Here is a 27,316-nt window from a genome sequence, read left to right as displayed (position 1 = left end):
ACTACATACATAGTCGACAACTTCCTCAGTGTCGTAAAGAAACTTCGTCATAAAGACGTCGTCCCACGCTCCATTATTCCAAAACACGCTGGCAACACGCTCGCTCCTTCTTTATCGGAATGCTCGATTGCTTTTAGCATGAAAGCCGCGTCATGTGCCTTTCTTTTTGCATTTTACATGATGAGGGTATATTCACGCTAATTTAATTTACTGTATGCACAAGCCAAGAAGTTGCAGTCTTCCTCGGCGCATATATTCCACCGGTCTAAATCTTACCTTTTGTACTCGAGCGCCGCTGGCGGGCGTAAGAAAAATTACATAAATTGGCCGCATCACTGAATAAGCCGCAGGGTTGAATGTTTGGGAAAACAGTAGCGGCTTATAGTCCGGAATTTACGGTATATGTTTAAGGCTTGTATAAGTAACCTTTATTGTTTTGTACTAAAAAAATAAATATTTCCTAAAATCATATGTTCTATAAAGATAAATAAAAGGAGGTTTAGCTTACTTTTGGGAGATGTGCTTCAAGAGGTCCTCCTCCGTGGTAAAAAGTGGCCGAAAAAAGCGCTCCGGCCATTTTCACAACCGCATCAAGCTTTCTTATTCCACTTTCATTTCAAAAGAAACGGCTCGCCTCTTCATTACAATTTACACCAACCATATTGAATGGAAGCACGAGATATTAAAGGATAAAAATGTCAAAGTTCTTAGTGCGCTGGAGATAGCGTAGTGATTTGCACATCAATGATGTCAGTAGGAAGACGAGTGTCGCGAGAGTTTATGCGAGAGTTTAGTTTTGGAGAGAGTTTGATGTGTTTACCAAGAGACCGTAAGTTTTTCATGAACGAGGAGCAATTACCCACACAAAGCCACACGTTACATTGATGGCAGCAGTGGGATTAGCAGCAGGTGAAGGAGAGATATATACTTACGAATTAGGAAGAGAAAGCTGTTTTTTTTCACTTCTGGGTGGATTAAATTAAATTTTTGACTTAGTCCAAAATGTAGGTGTAACGTTTGACCCCAATCTGTCCTCCCAAACACACTTTAAGGGTAAAGCTTTTTTCAATCTTCGCAAAATTGCTAAAATTTGCTCTATGCTCTCAAAATCCGATGCAGAGATTATAATTCATGCGTTTTTTACCTCTCGTCTCGATTACTGTAATGTCCTACTTTCCGGTCTCCCGAAGTCCAAAATCAAAGGCCTGCAGGTACAAAATGCTGCAGGTTTTTAACCAAGACAAGAAAGTTTTGATCAAATTACACAATATTTTAGCTAACATGCCTTGGCTCCCTGTTAGCTTAATATGTGATTTTAAGATTCTGTTGGTATTATACAAAATCATGCATAGACCTGGGCAGCTCAGCGGCGCAGTGGTTAGCGCGTGTGCGGCACAGTTCTAAGGTCTTGGAAACCTCCTGTGTGGGTTCAAATCCAGCTACTGGACTTCGTGTGCGGAGTTTGTATGTTCTCCCTGTGCTTGCGTTGGTCTCCTCCGGGCACTCCGGTTTCCTCCCACAGTCCAAAGACATGCATTTCAGGTGGATTGGCCGGTCCAAATTGTCCCTAGGCGTGAATGAGCGAGCGAGTTGTCTGTAGCTGTGTGCCCTGCGATTGGCTGGCAACCAGTTCAGGGTGTCCCCTGCCCACTGCCTGATGATTGCTGGGATGGGCTCCAGCACCCCCACGACCCTACTGAGGATAAGCGGTGCAGCTAATGAGATGAGATGAGATGCATAGACCTGCTCCCTCATATCTTTCAGATTTAATTTCCTACGATGTTCCAGTCCGGAGCCTTCGCTCTGAAAATGCTGGTGTACTACTGATCCCAAGAGCCAAGAAAAGAAACGCTGGTTCGAGAGAATTCTCCACTCAAGCCCTGGTGCTGTGGAATGCTCTGCCCCTGAGATTCCATCTGCCACCTCAGTGGAACTGTTCAAATCTCGGCATAAGAGACACCACTATTCTGTATCTTATGAATGACCTATATTTCCTGTTGACAATATCTGTGTATTATTTGTCATTGCTACATCCATTGCAACTGTGTCTCCCTGGAAGGGGGATTACCTCATGTGCGGTCCCTTCTCAAGGTTTCTTCATTTTCCTCATCTTGAGGTTTTTGAGTTTTTCCTTGCTCTCATCAAGGTTTGAGATCAGGGGATGGTGTAATAATAGTCTGTAGTTTGCAATAATCTGTGGTCTGTCCTTGTGATAAAGGGATATACAAATTAACATGACTTGACTTGACTAATATTACGAATATATCAAGCAAGGAGCTATATAAGTTGCCATCAGCTATTTCTGGAGTTTTTTGCTTTAAAGTATTCATGTTATATTTTGTATCTTACAAGAAACGAGTTAATAAAGCAAGAGAGTAAGTATTTGCAAGCACTTTTTAATGTCCTCGGAAATGAAAGTGAATAGAATATAATACAAAATAATAGAAAATAATTGCTTTTATTGTCATCTGTATAAACGTTGTGAAACATTGTATGAAACAAGATTTGACAATTCACTCCAGGGAAGACAAGTAACAAAGATTTTAGAGATTATAATATATTATAATTGTGCAACGAAATATATTGGTGCATCATGACAACAGTGCAATGAAAAGAAGTTCAATAACAGCAACAAAATTTTCCAAATTAGTCGCAAAGTACAGTGGAACCGCGGTTCTCGACCATAATCCGTTCCAGAACCCTGTTCGAGAACCGATTTGTTCAATCACCGAAATCATTTTTCCCATTAAAAATAATGTAAATTGTTTAAATCCGTTCCAATACCCTGAATGTTTACCATGAATGTTTAACGTAAACATGAAGCTAACCCAGGCTAATCGTACGTTCGCGTTATCGTAATCTTCCGTACGAAAGATTACGCAAACATGAACGTGTAAAAATAAAAAAATCAGGTCGTTTACAAGTCATTTAGCACCACAAGTGGCTAGCGCTTTATTAGAAAGGGGGCTCCGTTCCAACACCCTGAAGTTTGGGCTCAGTTCCAACACCCTGAATGTTTACCTCGAATCATAAAGTTAACCCAGGCTAATCGTACATTCGCATTATCGTAATCTTCCGTACGAAAGATTAAGCTAACACGAACATGTAAAAAAAAAAAAAGATAAAGAAAAGAATTATGAATAGGATTTCTTACCTTTGTGGTGGTCAGCAGAAGGCGCATGCTGAATTCCCCCTAGCAAGATCGGAAACTCGCACACCTCTTTCATATTTAGCTTTTATGTCTTTCCTAAAGGCAATAGTTGTACGAACAACTTTTCTTTTTTCACCTGTCCTGCTTCCACCGACCTTCTTCGGAGGCATAGTTAGGGGCTAAAACACTCCGTTCACTGATATTAAAAGCGAAAGCAAAAAGAGGCAAGTGCGCACGTGATAACAGTTGGTCACGAGGGGTGGGGGCGATCTATACAATCTACACCCGTTCGCCGCTCAGCATCGCACTCTAGCGTACGCACTCACGCATTACCGAATTTTTGACCGAACAGCGAAGCAAAAATTTCTCGAAATTTTTGGTCGAACACCGATTTGTTCGAACTGAGAGGAGTTCGAAAACCGAGGTTCCACTGTATATACTATCACAGTTTTGTGCAATAACAATTAGCAGCAACATTCAACAGAGTAACAAATACTGTCACTTGTATGGACATGGTTTGGCAGTTTCTCGTGCTCGTACAAAAGAAACATAAAAAGGCGAAATCATAAATATTTCTATATTGTGCATACACGTTCCAAATCGACCAAACTGGCATATCTTCTCACATGCTGAGATATTAGCATTTGGCTGTGAATGGCATGTCTACAACGGCCCGGCCACCACTTTTCAAAGTGTAAATAATCTCAAAGCCTCTCAGATCTTAAAGCTGTATTGAATAATGCATGCGCCAAATTACAGCTGCTGTGATAGCTGCTGCCATTGTAGCCATGCATCCCTGCATTTGCAGATTGCTTGTGGCCCCATCATTTGCCTTCTAAAAAGCCAGATGTCACAAAGACGACAGGCTGATGCGAGATTCTGCTTTGTCACCCTTGCAGAGGAAGGGGCTTGTATCTCCGGTTGGACTTCACCATGCCCTCTTATAGGGAAGTATTTGGAAATAAGAAGCAGAATGTCAGATTGTGACACCACGTCTCTACTCGTTTTGATTTGCCCAATACAGAAATTCCTCGCTTCTTCGCGCTTCGGTTATCGCTGGTTTGCTGGTACGCAGGTTTTGAATTGAAATGTCATTATTGTCATTGACAGGGTTGGGTGGGGTTACTTTACCTTGATTACTTTCAATTACTTTTGGATTAGTCCAATAACAAATATGCTAATAAAAGACACAAGAAACTAAATATGATTAAAATTATTAAATTTTGTGCAGGCTTGGGGAGTAACAGAACACATGGAACAGCAAAAATGATGTTGGCAAGCTGTTTGGATTTATTTTCATTTTGTTTCCGTCGCATTTTATGTTAATTTTGCCAGAGATCAAAGAGATCAAAGACAGCAGAGAAAGCTTACCAAGTGTTGTGAGTCATAATTTTATTCATATTTAGTTTCTTTCGTCTTTTATTAGCATATTTGGTATTGGAGTAATCCAAAAGTAATTGAAAGTAATCAAGTTAAAGTAACCCTACCCAACCCTGTTCATTGATAAGAACCTATTACGCACATGCTATCACGGGGGCAGGTTAAGGAGTGTTTGTTTATTGGGTGGGTGTGACTCACTGTAGGCGTGGCTCTGTGTGCACGACTGTGATAGGCTGGTGTTTGCTATCAGTCAAAAGAGCAGGGGAGGCACACTAGTCAATGTGTTCATCCAACACAAACGACCGATGGCTTTTAGCGGTTGTTTACATTGAAAACAAATTCATCAACTAAAGCGAACTCTGAGGTAAGTCATAAGAGCACAAATAAATGCTAAATAGAAGCGGAAGCTCCGTGGATTATTTTGGGGTTCAGGAAGCAAATGAGGCGGCATCAGGGGACAACCCAATAGCAAGGCTGCAGGTCTGGATTACTGATACGGCTGGGCTAACAGCTCACTTGAGCCACCCCTGTCGAGTATGTATCTAATTAATGCCAGATCCATTACGCACGAAACAGATAACTGGGAGCCACATCTCGTGGAAGACCGCTAAATTCAGGACGGTTGTATTTTAGTCATCGAGGACACCTGACTAAGCTTGATATCCTGACACTAACCAGCTAGCCACTTTCTAAATCGCTTTCAAACACTGAATGGAGAAGCCTTCTCATCATGTTGTACTTTAGTATAATAACAAATAAGACCATTCATTCAACTGCAATTATGTCTTCAGTGTCTTTATTTGTAGACCTATCGTTGTTATTTTATTACATTCATATACCTCCAGTCGGTAAGGATATTATCTTGAGGTAAATTTCACCCTAGGGGCTTTAATAAGGTGCGACGCTACTTTGCCGATTTTCACTTTTTGTGGGGGATATGGCCTCCACCAACCCTGATAACCGAGGGGTCACTGATATTTAAAGCTGAAGTTTCATGGTTTATTGAGAAGCTTAAAATGATGTTTTGTCTGACTTATGATGCTCAACCGATGCCATGACCTTTTTACTCAAACTGCTTCCAAGTAACTGTGACAGGTGAAGAGGGGAACTAAATACACACTGACGAGACACCTACAAACAAGTCAAGAGGCTGAGGGAACTGATTTGCTGACGAGACAAACAACAAGGCACCGGTGGACATGATGAGGCTTGACAATACAGAGACAGTAGGAAACCAAAAGTATTAGCCCTGAATATTTTTCATTTTAGTTTAGGCTAAAACAAAATAAAACCAAAAATAATGAACCGTAAATTACAGACTATAAGGGTGTTGGATATAAATTGATTACAGCCCATTTGTCATACCATACAAAAGAAGCGGTTAAATGGCTTTGAAGTCACCCATTGTTAATTTATTCCACATATTTAGGTATTGCACTAGAACAGGGGTCTCCAAACTTTTTCAAGCCAAGAGCTTTTTTTAATTTTTACTAATTAGTGCAAAGGCCACTCAGTTGGATCTCTAACTTACGTTATTATCAATTTAATTTTTTGGAGTCGGGTTAAATAGAATCAGTCAATCATTAAAAAAAGAAAGAAATTACGAGAAAATAACAATGTCCCAGCACTAATGATCTATTTACAGTTCTGCAGGCAGCTCAGCTATCCTTAGGGGGCACCCTTGTGCCTGTGGGCACCACGTTGGAGACACCGCACTAGAAACTTCCCCACATTCCCATTTGTTCTTGTAACCTGCGTAATATGAACAAGGTCAGTTCTGAATGTGCCTTTATGTATATTGCACCCTTGTGACCAGAGCTAATTGCCTTCAACCCCCAGGAAAGTTTTCACCATACTTTGCAAAAAGGGCAGGGAGCCACCAAATTTCCCCGCACCAGGACAGTGCAGTTTTACGACCCGCTGTGTTGTTTTCCGAATACACTCCATTCATACAGCATGCAGGCCCTCCGAAAAACCTTCAACTACTCAGCTTCCTCGTGTCCTGGGAGAGACAAACGCATAGCCTTTCAATAAAAGATAATAGAAACGACAATAAGATTTACCATCTTCATCCATCTTGTTCATGACTGATCTTTCCAATAGTGGGAATAAACCAACCCAAAAGGCTCACTAGCCCAGCAGGCCGGCCGAAATACAGCGTATGCACGGCAGCAGGTAATTCATTACATTTAATGGGATGTTACACTGCTCTTGTGCTTCAGGCCTTTTACATATTGAGTCTTTGATAAGAGTTATAAAATCTATTCCTCTGTGGCTAAGTTATATGCAACAAAAACTGGGAAAAAAATCTCTGCAGCTGTGGTATGATAACTCCTCTCGACTCAATAAAACAAAAAGATGTGCTTCCATCCATTTGCAAACCGCCCCTGGCCGTCCAGTGAGCTCCAAATGTCGTCTGTCCTCTCCACTCACTTTCAGATCAAAGATCCTGTTTGCACAGTTTAGCTCCAGATGGCAGTTATGTGAATCTCGTCATATAGGTTCAAACAAAACGCAGATGCCAATATGATGGGATTGGGAATTCATGAGTCAAGAATTGTTACAGGGCCGTGTAAAAGTATTGCCCCCTAAGAACTTCTTTGACAGATTGCCAGATTTCAGGCTTCAAACTTATGGAAAAAAAAAATCAAGAATCAACAACATGTGTAACACAATTGTGAAAATAAACCAAATTCATCCAGCATTTCATTTTGTGCTAACAAATATAGAGTGGAAAAGTAGTTCTTGCAAAATATTGGCCCCCTTTGAGTTAAAACTCTGTATGACCTCCTTTTGCTGTGATCACAGCGACAAGTCGTTTTGGGTATGTCTCTATCAGTTTTTGCACATGATGGAACAGAAATAATTGTCCATTCTTCTCTGCAAAACAGCTGAAGTTCCTTAAGGTTTAATGTTCTGTGAAGAGAATATTTAGATTTTATCACAAATATTCTAAAGGATTGAAGTTTGGACTTTGGCTTGGCCATTTTAACACCTTTATATTGTTAGTTTGAAACCATTCCGTATTAAATTTAATATTTAGGTTCATTGTCCCATTAGAATGTGAATCTGTAGGTATCTTGCAGATTCAAAAGAATCAATTTGTATTCGGCTCCATGTATTTTCCAATTAACTCTAACCGTCTCTTTCCAATTTGGCAGATTGTTTAGAGTGACGTCCTGAACACGGTAGGTTTGTAGTCGTTTTGTCCTCTCTCCATTTTGATATGACTGCTCGCACACTGCTCCGGGAGATGCATAAATGTTGCACGATTAGTCATTTAGGCTGACATTGGATCATTCAGAAGTCATTGGGGAACTTCTGGAGTAAGTTGGCTGAGCTAAGAGAACAGGGGAGCAATATTTTTGCAACAACTACCGTTCAGTTTTTTTCATTCCATATTTTCAGTTTTTTAGCTTGACGTTAAAAGCCTGAAATGTGACAATATTACAAAACGTTCTTGGGGGGGAAATAATTTTGCTTGGCACTTTATTATACTCCAATAACTTCCTTCTGAATGTTGTACCGCCTCACCCTTACCTTTCTTTGCTATGGCATGAACGTGAGTCCTCAGCCCCAAGTTGCCAAGGAAACAGCATATAGTGGGTTTTGGGAACATTGACAGAGAAATCACAGTGCCCTATCCAGTCTGCCTTGCAACAAGAGGATGCAGTTTTGTTTGTAGTGATGGGAATTCCATTTTCATTTAGAGAATTGCCTCCTTCGGCTCAACTTTCTAAAAAGCAGTGACTGAGAGCATAGCCTTGACAATTAGCGCAAGTAAACACCATCAAGCTTAGAGCAATGCAGTCCCTTTCATCAAGGCGGGAAAGAGTCCCTTGGCTTGTCCAGAGAGAACAGGACTCCTACAGACTGCCCCTGATTGGCAGTTGCATGTGGACCTGGGAAAAGAGATTAACCCTGGGATGATACCACAGTCCCAACAATCTCTCCTAAATAGAATGCCCGGCAATGCCTGGCCATGATGCTTGTATCGATTAAAGCCCCCCAGAAAATCTGAAGAGCTGTTTAGGAACCAAAAGAGCCTGCTCTTTTTAGAGAATTGTCTCTATTGGCTTGACCTATCTAGCTTCTAGTCGACTCTTGTCAAAAGAGATAATTCTCTAAAAGATCGATAGATAGATAGATAGATAGATAGATAGATCGATTTACATATAATGTAACCTTATGAACGTAATGACTTAAAATGTAATAAATAAATAAAAATAGTATATAAAAGAATAACAAACAAATAAAAGAAAAAAGAACACAAAAGAAGAAAACAAATACAAGAAAAAGAGAAACAAAAAATAGAAGAAATAAACTAGTTAAAAAAAGCGAAACGAAAAGGACCTAGAAAAAAAAAGAAAACAAGTAACAAATAAAGTAAAAAGGAATGAATAAAATAATAAAAAGAAATTTGATCGGTGGGAAGCTGGGCGCAATCATCCACATACGAGAGACATTTCGTTCACGAACGACACATCACTAATTGTTTGATGATATAAAACATGGGTAGGTAAACTAAGGCCCGCGGGCCAGGCTTTTTCATACAGCCCGCCAAACAAAAATAGTATTAATATAACAACAATACATGTAATAGTAAATAAAGTATTACCAATACAATGTTTTTGGTGCTAACTTTATCCTTATTGTCTCGGTTTCTGCCAACAACCAAAATAAAACGACAGAATTACTACAAAAAACATTACAAATTTACTAAAAAAACTAAATATCAAATGTAGTGCTTTAAAAACAGTGACTTAATATATCATTTTACCTTGATTCTGAAAGGAAAAAATACTCTAGAAATACTAAAAGAGTAATACAGCAATACAAATATACCACTTCAGAAATATCACAACAGGAATACTACAAAAATAGAACTACAGTAGTTTGACAAAAATACGCCAAAAATACTAAAACTATAAAGATACTACATAAATACTACAAAAAAGACTACAGTAGTACGATAGTACAAAATTACGTTTACAGAAATAAGTGGGAAAATCTTGTGCCTGGGCGCGAACTTGGCCCAAAATTCGGGCATGAAATGTCGGTCATTATGTCGAGGTGGGCCAGGCTTCTCTGACGTTTGTTGTTGTTTTTTTTGGAGAGTATCTGCACAGAATGCACTACTTTTACTCAAGTAATTATTTGAATGATTACTTTCTGCTTCTCCATTGACAATATTTTAAAGTAAATTTTCTTTACTGGAGAAATACACTTCGGGGCTGTACTTCAGTGCCAAAGTGCACAATTTGGTGCCAAAGTACGGTTTTGGGTTAACTTGGTTCCTTCTGAGGGTCTGATCTCTCAAATCAAGATAGTCAAGTTTGGGCTGGTTTGGGCTTTTATACCTGCGGGGAGGGTCGGCTTGGTCTGTTTTTTTAGGCCCAAATTTACCTCTGACAAAAATATTACGACAGAATTACATTGGTGCAAAAATACTACAATATACTACTACAGAAATAATACGAACGAAACACTTCAATAATTCTACTGCAGTAATGGTCAAAGTATACTACAGCTACACAACAAATATTCTACTCTGAAAATACTACAGAAATACATAAAAAATATTACCATGGAATTACTGCAGAGATACTGCAAGGAAACTACAAAAAATAAACAACAATACTTAAAAAATACAACTAGAGTAATAATACAAAAGTAATTATCAAAAAGTGTGCTTAAAATACGAAACTAATCTATTATTTGCTTGAAAAGGACGGTGTTTAATATTTATTGCATCCTAGTGGTACAAAAACACTGATATCCAGTAAAAAAAAAAACATTGATTTCAAAACCAGGTAAAAATACATAAACTATCAATGTTAATTCTTATGAAAAAAAGAAAAATCATAAATTGAGAAATTTTATCTCTTTTACACAGTGGAATTTCTACTCAAGTCGGCGCCATGTTTGTCCGGCATCCTGCCACCACACTCTGCTCTCGCTCGTACCAGACTACACAATGCCATCTAGTGTTGAAATATTACACTTTAAGGCTTTAGTTGTGAGTGTTTCAAAACAAATTGGATAAATACAATTGATTTTAAAAAACATTTAAAAAAAGAAGTATAACAAGTAGATGTCTGCATGTATTTTTATTCATAAAAGAAAAAAAAAAGTGGTTTAGGTCTCCAGAATCATCCCTCTGGTCATTTTTTTTTAACCCATTGCAGCCCTGATATAGAAGATCGGTCTGTAAGATATTGGAAATTGCCTGCAACTTTCATTGTTAGACACAAATTAGATTGATTATTATGAGACAACGTCACGGCGGATTGGTGGTTAGCGCGCAGCCCCACGGTTTGGTGGTCCAGGGTTTAAGTCCAGCTACCGCAGTAGCCTAGGTACAGCCTAGGTGCGAATGAGCGAGGGAGTTGTCAGTGTCTACTTGCCCTGTGTCTGGCTGGCAACCAATTGAGGGTGTCAGAAGAAACCTGTGATGGGCTTCAAAACCCCTGCGACGCTAGCAAGGGTAGTCGGTGCGGAAAATGGATGGATGGAATTATGAACAACACGAGCAAGGTTTATGCAATGTTGATACATGTTGTGCCATTTTCCGGCTATAGACGTAAAAATCAATTTGAACTCTGCTGCCTGGCTGTAAAGATTAGTCGGAAACTGTGGCACCATGATTTACCCAGGAAAGGCGGGACGTTCTGTGCAAGAAAAGTGATTAGACTGCTGCGGATGGATGGACACTAACAATAGAAGCTTTGACTGCCTTCTTTAAAACTATTGCAGCACAAAGCCACCACATTTTTCTACTGCTATATATGTGACGTGCCTCCAACTGTAGAAACTACAGCTCCACAACACTGCTGGTTTGCATGATTGGGAGTGTTACTTTAAAAAATGTAATCCGATACAGTTACTGGTTACATATGGAAAAATGTAATCAGTAATGTAATCAAAGTAGCATAATATTGCAGCAATGTAACTCAATAATTTTAAATGACTTTTGAGTTACTACAATAGCATTATCATCATCTCATTAGCTACACCGCTTATCCTCAGTAGGGTCGCGGGGGTGCTGGAGCCTATCCCAGCAAACATTGGGCAGTGGGCAGGGGACACCCTGAACTGGTTGCCAGCCAATCGCAGGGCACACGGGGACAGACAACTCACTCGCTCATTCACACCTAGGGACAATTTGGACCGGCCAATCTACCTGAAATGCATGTTTTTGGAATGTGGGAGGAAACAGGAGTGCCCGGAGGAAACCCACGCAAGCACGGGGAGAACATACAAACTCCGCACAGGAAGTCTGGAGCTGGATTTGACCCCACGCAGGAGGTTCCCAAGACATGAACTGTGCCGCACATGCTCTAACCACTGCGCCGCCGTGCTGCCCCTACTACGATACCAAATATGCTAATAAAAGACTAAATAAACTCAATATAGATACAATTACTAAATTTCATTTAACCTAAATGTACAGTGGCACTCTACTTACAAATGTCTCTACATACGAAAGTTTCAGGTTACGAAGTACCTCACATGAAAATATTGCGTTTCAGGATACAAAATCAAAAATACAGTACAGTATGCACTGCTATTCCAGAGTTTCCTGAACGTAAACAAACGGGCTATTGCTTAAAATGTGCCTGGCAACCCAGTGCACATGCGTGCTCTTCATCTCACCATCATAGTTTAGATTTCAGAGACGAGGAGGAGAAGGGGTTCCAGCAAGACAGAGGGGAGGAGGAAACATCCATCATTAAATCAGCCCAAAGACAAGACTTCAAATTCCAAGACTACAAGCAAAATTCCTTGAAGACCATGGAATTTGTGGAAAATGTGTTAAAATTCAGGCTATCGCTATGTCCACCTTCATGATCTGATGCTCTTTTATTATTTATTAAAAATACATACCATACTGTACTTTTCCCGGTCCGTGAACGGATTGGCACATTTACATTCAAATTGCGTCTCTACTTACGAAGCTTTTAGGTTACGGAGCTACTCCCAGAACCAAGTTGAACTCGTCAGTAGCGATACCGCTGTACAATTTAACCTTGAAAAGGAAATACTGGGGATCAATATCAGTTAGTTTACTTGTAGTCCTACATAAACCTTCTCATATTTAAACAATTTAGTATAGTGTATTGAGCAAAGAAAACAAACATTTCTATTTCTCCTGGCAGACACGATATCCATCGTTTTAGTTTATTTTAAGGGCATATTAAGAACCCAACTTTTTTTAAACGCACCAAGTTTCCTTTTTTACATTTCTAACAAACTCTGGGATGTGTCATCATCCCTCCCTGTTTTTCTAGTTCAGGGGTCGGGAACCTATTGCTCGCGGGCCATACATGGCTCTTTTTTAGAGTAAGTATGGCTCGGAGATAAAATGGCACTTTGTTCATACATAGGACCATGCAGAGTTAATTTTTGCACATGTGGACTGAGACTAAACGTATAATCAAGGGTTCGGTCTAGTAGATATAGGACACAATTCGAACTACAATTTAGAGTCAAGGTGTCACAAAAGCAGACTAAAGTAATCGCTAAATAATCATTGAAATGGAGGCTCATTAAATGATCTATGATCATTGTTGAGACACTTTATGGTGAGAAGCCACAGAACAAATTTTAACCCAAAACAAACCTTTTCACCCAAAAGCTTGAGAGCAGTATGGGTGGGTTAGCGGTAGGAATGGGCAAAACTATACACAGATTGCATGCACTCTTTCTCCTTTTCTCAGCGCTGCATGCACTCAAGGCAAATACATTTTCACTATTTTGTGACATTTGTACTAAAGAACTTTGCTTGCACCTTGTTTTGAAACCATTCTTAGGACAAAAATGAGCCTCAACACTCTGCGGGAGGGAGATACATTTCAAGCGGTATATTTATATTGATATGGGATACACACTCTGGCATAACTATTATTTCATATATTTGATCAAATTATCTAACATCACACAGTAAATGAAGTGCTGAAAAAATAGCTTTTGTCTGGACTATCGAGGGTTTAAATCAAAATATTTTGCTATTATGGCTTTTTGGGTTAAGAAGGTTCCCAACCCCTGCTCTATTATATTGCTTCTCTATTATTTTCTATCGAGAGTGACTTAATGGCCCAGCATTGAATCTTTTTTCTCGTGTTACCTTTGGTCAGAGTGGGGAAAAGGTCCAACGAAGAAAAACTGCTTCTTTCAGCCGATCCAAAGGAGATAGAGAACCACAGACCCAAAATATAAAAAAGGAAAGGAAACATCTTGGAGGGTCTGATATTTCATAGACCTCCTATACAGGGCCAAACAGTATTATTTTTTTGGAAAATATGCCTTGATCCTCATTGTGCCGGTACCAGGGGTGGGTTGATCAATGCAAATACCGATATTATCAATATTCGGCAGGTATTTGCATTGGATCGATAATATTTTCCTGATATCGATACTTCACCCCTCCACCAATTTCCTCAAAGCGCAGCTTCTATATGCAAAGTATTCAATGTAGTCCTTCTCTCTCTCACCCAGAGCCCTTGGCCACTCCTTAAGTTTATGCCTAAGTTGTGACTGACAGGCAGATTTTTAATACCTTTCTCAAACTGGCCCGCTGCTGCATCCTGCTTACCAGGCAGAACAGATGGCCAAATGTATGCAACCATCCCTACAAAAGCTAAAAATTATGGAGACAAACAAGAAGTGCAGCGCAGTGTGGACTTAATTTCCCCAACTACAAAAAAGTACAATTCCAGGTATCATTTGTGTTGTAGCGTGGTCTACTACACCTGGAAAAGCTCACCCTGCACAGAATAATGAGCTGCAAGCAGTTTTCCCTCCAAGCTGCGCGCGTGCCCAATTGCGCACTGCTCGCACATTCTCTGCGCAAAAGAAAATCTAGCCAGCGCACAAAAATGAGGGCTCAAAATTACTTATTAAGAAGCGACTTAAGTCAAAGTTACAGTGCATGAAGGTAAAAATACATGGGTTCCCCTAACCTTGTGTCCTAAATGCGGTATTTTGAAGTCGAGTCAGAGTAGAACAAAGTTGAGTAAAGTTAGCAGAGTTGGTCGAGAACCGGCCTCTTCAGCTCGGCTTACTAAAAGGAACCGGCTCTTTCGGGTCCTAAACGGCTCTTCAGGTTGTTTTTGCTTCTTTAATCCCAACATGACCAAATATTATGTAAAACTATGCACACAATGACTTAAAATAAGGGGGGAATAGAACAAAAAAGAAAAAAATACCAAAATGAAAAAGTAGTCAAAAGCTGAGAAAAAATAAACAAAAGGAAGAGAAAAAAAGAAGGAAAAATAAAAAAAAAAGACAGAAAAAAAGAAAAGAAAGAAATGTAGGAAAAAAACAAAAAAGTAACAGCTCGGAAAAGTAAACACAATGAGATTTTTTTAAAGGAATTTAAAATAAAAGTAGAAAAAAACACGGAAAAAAGAAGAAAAAGTTTGTGTTGCATTCAAATCATTTCTAATTATATCAAGTGAATCTGGTTGCCAACATTGTACTTCCACTAAAACATGTGATTAAGTACAGTTCTGTATCTTACAACCGACTAAATAAGCCCCCAAAAATGTTAATATTATGCGACAAAATATATCAGGAAATAAAAAGAAATGGATATCTTGTGAAAGAATTGTAAGAACAAACGATGCTTGTAGGCCGTACAACCTTTGCAATACAGTAGTGCATGAGTCAATTTATTCAAAAGAGAAAAATAATTTTGCATTGCCGGAAACTTAGCAAAATGTAACTTGATGTCAAGTTTTGGACATATTTGATAAATAATTATCTTGCCAAACTTAGGATTATGGTTGCTCACTGTTGTTTCAAGCGTTGCTCACCGACTTTGTGTGAACACTCAGACCCGAGGAAAATTAGAGGGAACATTGGCTGCAACCCAAAAATGTGAACGTGTTACGGTTTCTGAACTAAAACATGAAAATCCTTTGTCACTATGGCAACAGATCCAGTGAGAGACAGTAGATCCTTTATTTGCACCACTTACTTAATTTCAAAGTACCGTGCCACGGATGGTACTTTAATTTTCTTGTTGAGATTGTTATACAGTATTTGTATTTTCATTACATTGCTGCTTTTTTGGTTCGACTCTTTTGTCTTTTGTTCCAAAACAGTTTTAATAAAAATATTTCTATTTTTTTACACTGTTAAAGTTTGCTATGCAGTTATTAATAGCAAAATAAACGCTTTTAGTGCCTAGAATATGCTGTGGATATACAAATATGAACTAACTCAAGGGGGTAGGATTGAATTATCAAAGATCATGAAACTACTAAGCAAAAAAGTATCACATTGATATCGATCAATACTAGCCTTTATTTACTTGGATCGGATCGATATCAACATTTCCTTTACCGTCCACCACACATTAGTGATGCTGAAAATATACTTTGGTGAGGTAATACAGCCACTCAAATTTCAAATCAAAAGACACATATGTGAAAAACAGCTTTTCATACGCCACCTTCTTGAGAGCACCATCAAAGCGGCATGAGTATGATGGTAAAGGGCATCAAAAAGCTCTCCAGTAATTGTGCATGTCTGAAGAGGTCTCTCAAGCAGAAAATGTGAAGTTAAGAATTAGGGCGAAATGTGAATATGCCAAGGTTGGCAAAAGTTGATGGAATCCAGTGGAGGATGAGTGGCCACTAATTGAGGATACGGCACCCCTGTTGTGTTGCTTTGCGTGTTGCGCGTAGACAGAGGGCAAATAAGGTTTGGTGTAGTCATACGGGAGTTATGAGGCGTGATAAAGTATAATGGAGGCAAATGAAATGAGGACGCGGCCCACAAGCGCTGGAGGGTGTAGAAGCTTAAGTACATATGGCATTATAAGCTCAGAGAGAAGTCCAGTTCTGTATCCCTGACTTCTATTATGGACATAAAAATATGTTACCGTGAACATTCCAGAGTTTGTCAAGAACCCACTCGGGTTTGCGGGGAAGCAAAGTGCTGAGACACTGGTGAGTACAGCCGAAAAGGGTCCCCTATATGGGTAGAGTTCAGTACACAGGAAGTCAAGTGCGAGGCGATAATAGTGGTCCAAGATGCAGGCAAGGTGTCGGTGTTCCAGTTTGTCCGAATAGCGAGGGAAACAGTTCAAGAGTTGGTTAGGCGGGTAAGGGTGTGGTACACTGGAAAAACAAAACACTGGGACAAGATTGCTTGGGAAGGGACATGAAGGCAACGAACTAGCACCGAGCCAAGGAAACAGAGTGTTCAAATAGTGAAAAGGAGGAGGTGTGATTGGAGGGTTTGGGGTAAAAATTAGAGGCAGGAAGTGAGTGACCAAATAAGGTAGGGCTGAACAAGCAAGAGCAAGAGAGCGAGAGAGTAAGAGAGAGAGAGACGATACAGATAAGCAGGACTCAGAGTGCATATTGTGACAGAATTTAACATGACAATCAATTCAAGCAAGGTCACTGTGTAGAGCCACAACATAACAACTCAATATAAGAGATGCATACTTACTACTTGTTCATTCAAAAGTATAGTAACACTTTCTTGTGGTTAAAAAGTAGAAAAAAATATAGAAATAGCCATGCAAACGTCCGTTACTCAAGATTACTGTTTTTCAGCCATGTCAAACTCAATTTATTGGAGGGCCGGATCCAGACTCTGATCTCAGGTGGGTTCGGTGTTGTGCCAAACAGTAGCAAAAGGACACCGCCATATATTTAGCTTTGTTTTTTAGCCCTATGCTTTGTCACTCTACTTTGTAGCCTACCCTACAAATTATTACCACGGTGGATAAGCAAAACACGTTTGTTTTTCTTAAAAGTTGACTAGATGCAGCTTTACTTCTGAAACAACACACAACAAACATCACAAACATAAACAAATTCAAGTAGGAAATATGAATACATACTGTATATACAAGACAAATAAAAATGACTTCATTTAACTTGCCTTAATTGTCATACTGCTTTGGAATAGAGAAAGACATAATACGGGTTTTAGCAGTGAACCGGCAATAACATCATATTAAACTACTAGGCAGGGCCCACTGAAGCTGAGAAAACATTTCATAAAATTGTCTTTAACATGATACCAGACTAGACATATGCTGCCTATCGACGGGAAGTAGTATTTGGTTTGCATTTATTAAAAGCTTATAAAAGAATAACCTTTGATAGAAAGGAGCTAGAGACTTGCTTTTTTTGTCATACTCAAAATTTACAGCAGGCTGGATTAAATAATCCAACGGGCCGGATACAGCCCACGAGCTATACGCTTGACATGGCTGTTTTACACAAATGTGATGATAACTGTAGCGATGCTGCTTTGGAAGGCATTCAAAATGAAAATAATTAAAACAGCATGGAGTTAGACCACATTGCCCATTGCTTTTACTTATCTGCCACTTCAAGGAGAAATGGAATGCATACAAATACGGGAAAAGTAACAACCTTTATGAAATGAAATTAAATGAAATGAAATGATCTGCATTTATATAGCACTTTTCAAGTCAAGACTTCCTAAAGCGCTTTACATTGTGCTTCACATTCCCCAATAGCGGCCGTACAGCCATGTGAGGCGCTAACCTGCTTATTGGGGGTATTAGGGGTTCAGTGTCTTACACAAGGACACTTGGACACGTAACATGGAGGAGCCGGGATTCGAACTGCGATCTCTTGATCCCAAGACGAGCACTCTTTATGTTGTAAAACAAAGTAACACAGATGTCGAAATCTGGGAAAATATGCTAAGGAAAATATAATGTTTTCCACTATGAGGGCCTTAACCAAAGCAGATTTATTTTAACCAATTATTATGTTCTAGTGATTTTATCAAGCATTAAATCATTTTTCAACGTGTCAGTTGTCGTGATGCTTCTAAATAAAAGCTAAATGAAGTATGGCTACGCGCTACAATAATAGCGGAACCATTGACACACACTGCTCACTCGATATGGAGTTTCTAGCTATGTACCGGGAGAGTTAACTGTGGTCTTTGTGTTTGCTGTATACTTTCCACCGCTAACAGTTTCACCGGGTGCTAACGTTAGCATAGCGCTAAATCTCCTACCCTAACGGAGCTTTATCGTCGACGGCGACTTTAATCGGGTATGTTTATGGACTGTACTCCCAAATCCATTCAATTGTGGACTGAGCAATTCGGAAAAACACTGGACTATGTGTAATGTAAGATCAAACATTCGGTTGTGTCCGGCAACTCTGTTTGACCCCCCCTCATCACCCCCATCCCTCATCACCCCCCCGGAGGAAAACAAAGTCAGTTAGTTCTTTGTTCCTTTGTGTCTTTGTTTCCTTATCCTCACTGTAAATGTGTAACTGGAGTCGTCCAATTTCGTTGTCACAGCATATCCCATGTTGTAACAATGACAATAAAGGCATATTCTATTCTATTCTATTCTATGAAAAAAATCAATGAAAATAACCATTCACCATTAGAAAATCGCCCACATTGAGAACATTTTTGGATGGTATTTTTCATTTTTGGTAAAATCATTCACTTTGAGCGTCAATTACCTGCTTTCTTTGCAAAATACTGTTATTTTGAACAAATTTACTTACTGAAAAGATAATATATAGGTTATGATTTTTACAAAAGGCAAAACAAAAAGTGAATCATAACAATAAAAACGTCTTGTCTTGGGCTAAATTTATAATTTAACAATCTACCCTGGTCATTTGCCTCGAGGGGAATGGCCAGCAGCAAGATAACACATTGAAAATCAAAAGAAAATGCAAATAAAAAGTGCATACAATTTTTTTTTTCGAATATGATCAATCTACAAAAGAGAAAACACTCAATCTCTCAAATCAGGGTAAACGATTCTGACAGATAATGGTTAAACTGATTCAGTGACTAGATTTAGTGAAAAAGCAAAATTTGAGATTTAGAACTAACAATTTAAAAAATAAATTGTTTATCTTCGAGTTGGAATTTTGGGATAAAATGCTCAAAATGGATAGGGCAACTTATAGTGGGGATTTTGATTTTCACTTATAATAAATATAAAGACAACTTAAGAAAATATACGAATCTATAAATTAATTTGTTTTTTTTTTATTTGTTTTGAGCCATGAAAGTGTCTCAATAGGGGGGAAGAAATAGGCATAGCATAAACTATAAAAAAAAAAAAATAAGTCTATCCTTTTTCCATCTATAGCTTCCCCTGAATATTCAGTTCTATGGTATTGATTTATGCTTATCTCATCCATACAGGAGAAGGTGACCCCTGCTGATCAGATGACGGAGTTCTGTCAGCCCAGGGAGCGTCAAACTTAACTTCTTTCCAAGAAGGAACGTGAGTTCTTTGCTCCCACCATCATGTAGAATTAAACTATATACATGTATTTTATCTGTGCAAATATAGCCACTAAATAGCTTTAATAATGTCTATCCCTGACAGTACATATAAAAAGAATTTTTGGTATGCAAATCACTTATTTTTAGCTCACCACCCCTATCATGTCTTTATCAGTATTTAAAAGGCTCCAGCAAATTAATAAACTGTTGTATAATTCTGATTAGAAAACACAGAGATCCGAAGTTACTCCGGAAGAGCTCGGCTAATATCATCTGTTTTCCTGAAATGCCAGCCATCACTGAATCATCCACACAGAATGGCGTCTGGTCTACTTTTTTCAATGCTCCGTAGTTGTTGGCGGCTCTTTTGTCTTCTGAAATAAAACTTTTAATCCTTCACAATTAACAGCCGTTTATAGAGGTGTCAGAAAAAGCGAGTGACTCCACCAACGCTTAGGTAGTTCAAGTGCGCCTGGAGGGCTTGGCACACAGCATTAACAAAGAATGTCATAAAGGAAGACGGACACAAAACTCACTAAACACATAATACCCATCTGTATTCATTGTTCCAGTTCACGCATTTGCGTGCACGTTAACGCACCAGGCTCATAAAAGGATTAAGAATTTCCACGGTGGAAGCAAGGGCAAAGTCACTTTATAATCACAGTAATCAGTCGGCGCTGAATGGATGGAAAAGAAAAAAGGGTAGTCGTTTTTCGTATGTGTTACGTTTGAGGTTTCAGATTTGACAGACCAATTATTATTAGACTCTGGCCAATGCTTTTTGCACTTACCATTATTGTCCATTTCGTTACTTCACTTTTTAACAAGACAACTAAATTGGTATCATCAAATAAGTAAGAAACAAAGCTGAATATGGATTGATTTTGTTTGTGACAGCAAAAATTGAACTAGGAAGAATAACTTTCGAAATCTGGCCATTTACTAACAGAGCATATTTTGAGAGCCTACAACCAGGATATATTCAGTTTGTTGTTATGTTCACAGCACTTATTTGCAACAGGAGAATGGGATCATGGCAGGGTGATATGTTGGAATGGTTGTGGGTTTGATCCTAGGTCATTATGACCCTGAGCAAAATATTTAACGCACAGTTAGCACGTGATCAGAAAGCGAGTGAGTTGTCAATTTAAGGTGGAACAGAGGTATACAAATGAAGTACCATTTAGTATAAAAAAAAAACAATGTTTTTGCCAATACAATGTCAGAGCTAATGATGTAAGAACTTAAAACAGAAGTCAACCCAAGATGATTTTTCAACGATATTGTGTAGTGTAAGCTCCACTAGTCCAAACACAACATTTTGATTAATGGTGTCTTTCTGTGAGTTAAAGGGCAAACCCCAGCAGCTTTTATCCAGCTGAGTGGGGCAACCATTTTGAGACTTGCCGATGGCTGGACATCATATCACAGTTGCTCAGCCTCAGGTAATGACAAATCATGGCAGAACTTTGTTTAGCCAATAGACAAGCCATGGGCAACGTGAATGTCATTTTCAGTGGACAGTGTTAGGCAATAAACCAATTTTCACTGAAAACTTTGACTTGGCTCGAGTTTTTTTAATCAGTGTGCTTTGATGAAATCAGTACACAACTAACACATTTCAAGAGATCTCTTTCTCATCAGCAGTAGCCATGCCCCCTTCCCTTTCCCCTGTATTGGTGAGAGTTACTGAAAAAACAGGATACAACTACATGCATATGTAGTTATTATGATGTTAGGCAGAGGGATAAAAAGTTAGTGGACTAGTTCCATATTTGATGAACAGTAAAAAATAGAGGGACCACGAGAGTCAAAACGAGTTTGTACAATAGCCAGCAATTTAATAAACATTGGACAAGACAATAGACATCATGTAACATAAATTATAGCAAAATAAAAGTTTTACTGGTTTTAAGGTGTTCATTGCGAAGTTCAAAATTTGGTTAATCCTGGTTTGCTAACCCTGTCTTATTTCTATTTCAGTTAATTGACCGGTCATGCATGGTTGATAAACATTTTATTAGTGACAAGATGTATTTTCATGCACACCAATAGGATTTTGGAATCAACCTCAGAATTCAAAGTCAAACTATAATACATTCCGAATATAAATGAAAAACCAAATGAATGACAAGAAGATGAATAAAAAAAGCAAAGAAAACACAATCACAATGTTTTCCAGGGAATCCTAATTCCAAGGGTTAAGGAGTCCACTGTTAAGATCAAAGGGATAATCTTATTCCCTCTACATATTGATGCGAAGCTCTGAGATTAATCAGATCCTTGTAGGATTCTTGGTATTAAAAAGCTTGCCACTTGCATCACCGAGATTGCCAATCATCCAAGGAATCGAGGAATTTTTTCGAGAAGGGCAAAACCTGGCCAGAATTGATCTAATTTGTGTTTTTCATCCTTTATGAATCCCAAAGTCACCGGGTGGAGTTAGAGGGAAAAAGAGAGATTTTGTTTTCCAATTCCAAACAATGTTTAGCTATTGATAGCTAGCGATCATAGTCACAATACCGTCTGTAGTGTACGCTTTCCACAGTGAGTAACGGCACTTGCCGTGATGTCTGCGATGATATATTTTATGTATTTTCTCACTCGCTTTTTAAAGGGGGTTGTATCCTCACCTCCTTTCCCAGTGCACTCATACATATCTAAACAATTTATATTTCCGAACTTTCAGATGGGTTTTAAACTTCCATAAATGCCGTAGTTAAACCATGAAATAAAACTGCACGACAGTTAGGAGCGGGTTACCGACCTTAGGATAGGTCAATAGTGTAGGTGGTTCCCTATGTGAGTGACAGGAGAAACAGGGCACAACTGCATGCATACATTGTTAGTGCACTGCAAAAATTAACCACAGCAAATGTAAAACTTCACACCAATGCAATTCACTAAATCCATTTGAAATATTTGCTGCTTGAAATATTTGCTTGAAATATTGCCTAAAAACCCTACAACCATGGCATTTAACCAAGTTTTGACAGAAAATATAAAAAATATTTATATTAAATATTTTTTATTCACAATGAGCTGCTTTGGGGACTTGCAAACTGTTTATGTTGTTCCTATAAAGACTGTACGCTGCTATGCCAACAACAAGCCCTGGATCACGAGAGACATCAAGTGCCTTCTGAACCAAAAGAAGAGGGCCTTTAAAAATGGTGATCATCAGGAGCTAAAACGAGTACAGAAGGAGCTCAAAGTCCAGCTCCAGAAAGGGAAGGAGCAGTACAGGAGGAAGTTGGAGAAAAAGCTGCTGAACAACAACATGAAGGAGGTGTGGGAAGGGATGAAAACAATTACTGGCTGCAGCACCAAGCAGAGTGTGGCTGTGGATATAGATGTGGGGCGAGTCAACCAGTTGAACAACTTTTTCAACAGATTTGACCACTCCGCCTCATCCTCACCCCTGAGTTGTGCAGCTGTCCTTCCCCCTCCCCCTCTGGACACTAGCATGGAAGACATCCCCCCACTAAAAATAACTTCAGCCCAGGTGTGTGGGGAGCTGAGAAGGCTACGAACCAGCAAGGCAGCTGGTCCGGATGGAATATCCCCCCGACTGCTGAAAGCCTGTGCGTCTGAGCTGGGAGACCCTCTACAGCGCATCTTCAACCTGAGCCTTGAACAGGGGAGGGTCCCTCAGCTGTGGAAAACATCCTGCATCATCCCAGTCCCAAAGAAATCAATGTAACCGCGTTGTACGTGTCCCACCAAAGATCCACATTCACGCTGGACTGGATGATGAGGTTTTTATTATTACAGTTCTGCAAATGGATGAGTCACAACATTAGCTTTTTCTGCTGGGTCTGATCTCTTTGATCTCTTTGTAGTACTCTGGTAAAACTGACAAAACCCCGCCTCCTGGTCACATGTTAGAAGCCAAAACCAAACCCCACCCCATACCAGCAGATGGCACTGTTGGACTCAGCATTGCAGGACATTTACCAAAAACTATACACATATTTTAGCAGGAATTTCAATAAAATAAAAGTTGTTACTACACCCGTTACATACACCCCCCTGAAATTCTGCTAAATATGGGAGTGCTACACTAAACAGAAAAAAAATCACATGCCAAAAAGGCAAATACTGATGAAAAAGAGGACACGAAAACTGGTACAGTATTACAAGGAACAAACTGAAGTGCATGTCAGTTCTAAAACTCTCCCAAAAAGGAGTGTGAAAAGAAAGGAGGCGATCAAACTCCTAACTAAGCACAGACTCAAAGATGCCTGTTACATCTCTGAAATATCAAACATTGTTCCTGTAGTTGTAAGTGCTCACATAGGCACAATTCTTGTTTCTTACTCAAGCTTTGTTACTCAAACTGAAAGTGCATCTCTACTGAACTTAAACTAGGAACTTGCAGATATTGCGGACAGAGGATTGTCACCTACCACATGGTCATTCATCTGACAAATAAGACGACTAGGAGGCCTGATGGACTGGCGGACCCTAAGACCATAACGGTTAGGTTGAGCACAAATAACCTGAGCTTGAAGGTCTGGGGCAGTCAAGTCTAAACAGTCAGTATCAGGGGAGTCTGCGTCCAGATGGTCAGTGTTCAATGGGGTCTCGTCTGGGAGACCCATACCCAAAGGGATCATGTTTTCAGAGCACTGTGATGGGCTTTCCGTATTGTCACTTGAAGTATGGTCAACATCTTGTTCGGGGATGTGCTGACTTCCTCGACTGGATGTATCAACACTGCGAGAGTCGGACTGGGCATCAGATCTGCTGTCTAGTGAGTTATCCTCTACCTCTGGATGAACTTGCTCTTCACCTGCCTGTATCACCCAGTTTACTGTACGGACATCACTGTCTTCAACCGCGTCAGGTAAATCAGGGCATACATCACTTCCATGCATAGCAGCGTCAGACTCTGAGTGTTCAGATTCGCTGGCCAGATCATCCTCACAGGGCAAGAAGCTAACAGAGAGCAGCAAATTCCTGTGAACTACCTTCTCTTTGCCCGTCATACAATCCTTGACTCTGTAGACATTGAGATCAGGCTTGACTGATATGACTTCATACGGGGTTGACTCCCACTTATCTGCAACTTTGCGTTTCCCCGGGACACCTCTGTTGGCGATCAACACCCGGTCTCCCACGACGAGAGGTGATCCTTTGGCCCTACGGTTGTACAGCTTGGCATGACGAGTCTGTTCTCTGAGAGTATTCCTCTGTACAATTTGAGCAGCTTCATGTAGATCTTTCTTCAGATGGCGTACAAAGTCAGAGTAGCTGACAACAGCATCATTGGTATTAGCATGTTGAAACATGACATCGACAGGGAGACGAGGGATCCTACCAAACACTAGGTAAAACGGTGCAAACCCTGTTGTCTCATGCTCTGTGCAGTTATAGCAGAATGTGAGCTGCTGCAGCATTTGTGGCCACTTTGCTTTGGGCTGAGGGCGATCGTGTGATGTATCAGAAACGGGCAGGAGGAGGAGTACAGGAAATTGATTCAGGACTTTGTCCGATGGAGCGACGCAAACCACCTGCACCTAAACACCACCAAGACCAGAGAGATGGTGGTGGACTTCAGGAGAACCAGAACTCACCCGGTTCCTGTAACCATCAAGGGAGAATGTGTAGAATTTGTCCAGACCTACAAATACCTGGGTGTGCAGCTGGACAACAAACTGGACTGGACTGCCAACACAGAAGCTCTATGTAGGAAAGGGCAAAGCCGACTTTACTTCCTCAGAAGGCTGGCCTCCTTCAACATCTGCAAAAAGCTCCTGAAAATATTCTATGAGACAGTAGTGGCAAGCGCCCTCTTCTATGCGGCAGCGTGTTGGGGAGGCAGCGTCAAGAAGAAGGATGCCTCTCGTCTCAATAAACTGGCTAGGAAAGCGAGCTCTGTTGTGGGCAAAGAGCTGGACAGCCTAACAACAGTAGCTGAGAGACAGGCACTGAAAAAGCTGAGGTCAATCATGGACAATCCATCGCATCCGCTTCACAGCATTATCTCCGGACAGAAGAGCAGTTTCAGTGACAGACTGCTGTCACTGTCTTGTACTACGGACAGACTGAAGAGATCTTTTCTTCCTCATGCCATGACGCTCTTTAACTCCACCCGGCAGAGTAAAGGCCCACATTAAACCACACCACCTACATTGGATATTACCGAATCTTACTGCATTATGTGTTCTGTGTAGCACTATTTAGTTACTCTATATAACATGCTAAAGTGGGCATTTGCACGTCACACTGGGTATTTGTATATTGTATTCTTTTGGCTTTATTATTGTATTGTTCTCAGCTCAGGGATGCTGCTGGAAATGTGAATTTCCCTTAGGGGATGAATAAAGTATCTATCTATCTATCTATCTATCTATCTAAACTATATACAAATAAAAAATGATCATAGAAATTCTGCTCTTGCCTGGTATGTCATTCTCAAAACAACGATCACTTAAAACAAAGTTGAAGTTTAGGTTGGGTGGATTTAATGAAGTGTGAAGTTAAGCATTTCCAAGCGATATACTGTCTATGCAGAGAATTACATATGCAGGCTGTTTGTGCACCTGTTTAAGCATGTTAGACTCCATCTTGTCCCAATCTTACTCTTTGTGTTTTCCATTTTTATGTGTGAAAGACTTCACCAAAAAGGGAAATACAACCCAGAAATGGTGAAAAACATTTCTAGTTTTTATTTAGCTCCATGCTCGTTTGTTTGTTCAATATGATTCAAACAATATCAAGTATTATAAATTTTACATTTTTGTACCATACTAATTGAGTAAATTTTCTATACTGGTGATTTATTACAAAATTGGTTTGCTTGAAAGAAACTAAAAAAAAACATATTTGTGCATATTTGCACCTACTCAGGTTTCGAGTTGACAATTTATTTAACCCACTTTACTGCAAAATCCACAGAACGCTCTGTAATAAATTCTAAACATATACTGGTATTATACAAAAAGTCATTCATAGTATTCTATTCCGTCATTCTATTGACCCTGCAACATCTTTAGTCCATGACCATTTGTATCAACCAGCCTGTCACAGCTGTATAAGTCGGCCTATAGTGCTGCCGATTTAAACTAAAGCCAGCCTGGCACAAAGCTGCCCGTGAAGCGCTCACCGGATTGTGGCAAGATAAAGGTCATATAAGGATATAATCCCACTATTGTCAGGAATGACACCCTTATCCGTTTCAAAATTGCTTTCTCTATGCTAGAAATGAAAAGCCCAGAACAACAAAAACAGCACCATACCATTATGCCCATCAGAGCTGCCAGCAGGGTCACACTAAAATGTCTTTTTATCCTAGTGCACGTAAGAGATCTGTATGAAAAGAGCTTTGGTAACATTGTTACCCAAGTAAGCTAATACAATTTATATATATATATATATATATATATATATATATATATATATATATATATATATATATATATATATATATATATATATATATATATATATATATATATATATATATATATATATATATATATATATATATATATATATATACATATA

Source organism: Urocampus carinirostris, chromosome 3, assembly GCF_059441175.1.
Source record: "Urocampus carinirostris isolate Australia breed hairy pipefish chromosome 3, RoL_Ucar_1.0, whole genome shotgun sequence".
In the NCBI taxonomy this organism is placed as follows: domain Eukaryota; kingdom Metazoa; phylum Chordata; class Actinopteri; order Syngnathiformes; family Syngnathidae; genus Urocampus; species Urocampus carinirostris.
The sequence above is the reverse complement of the archived record's forward strand: the minus strand, read 5'-3'. Positions refer to the sequence as shown.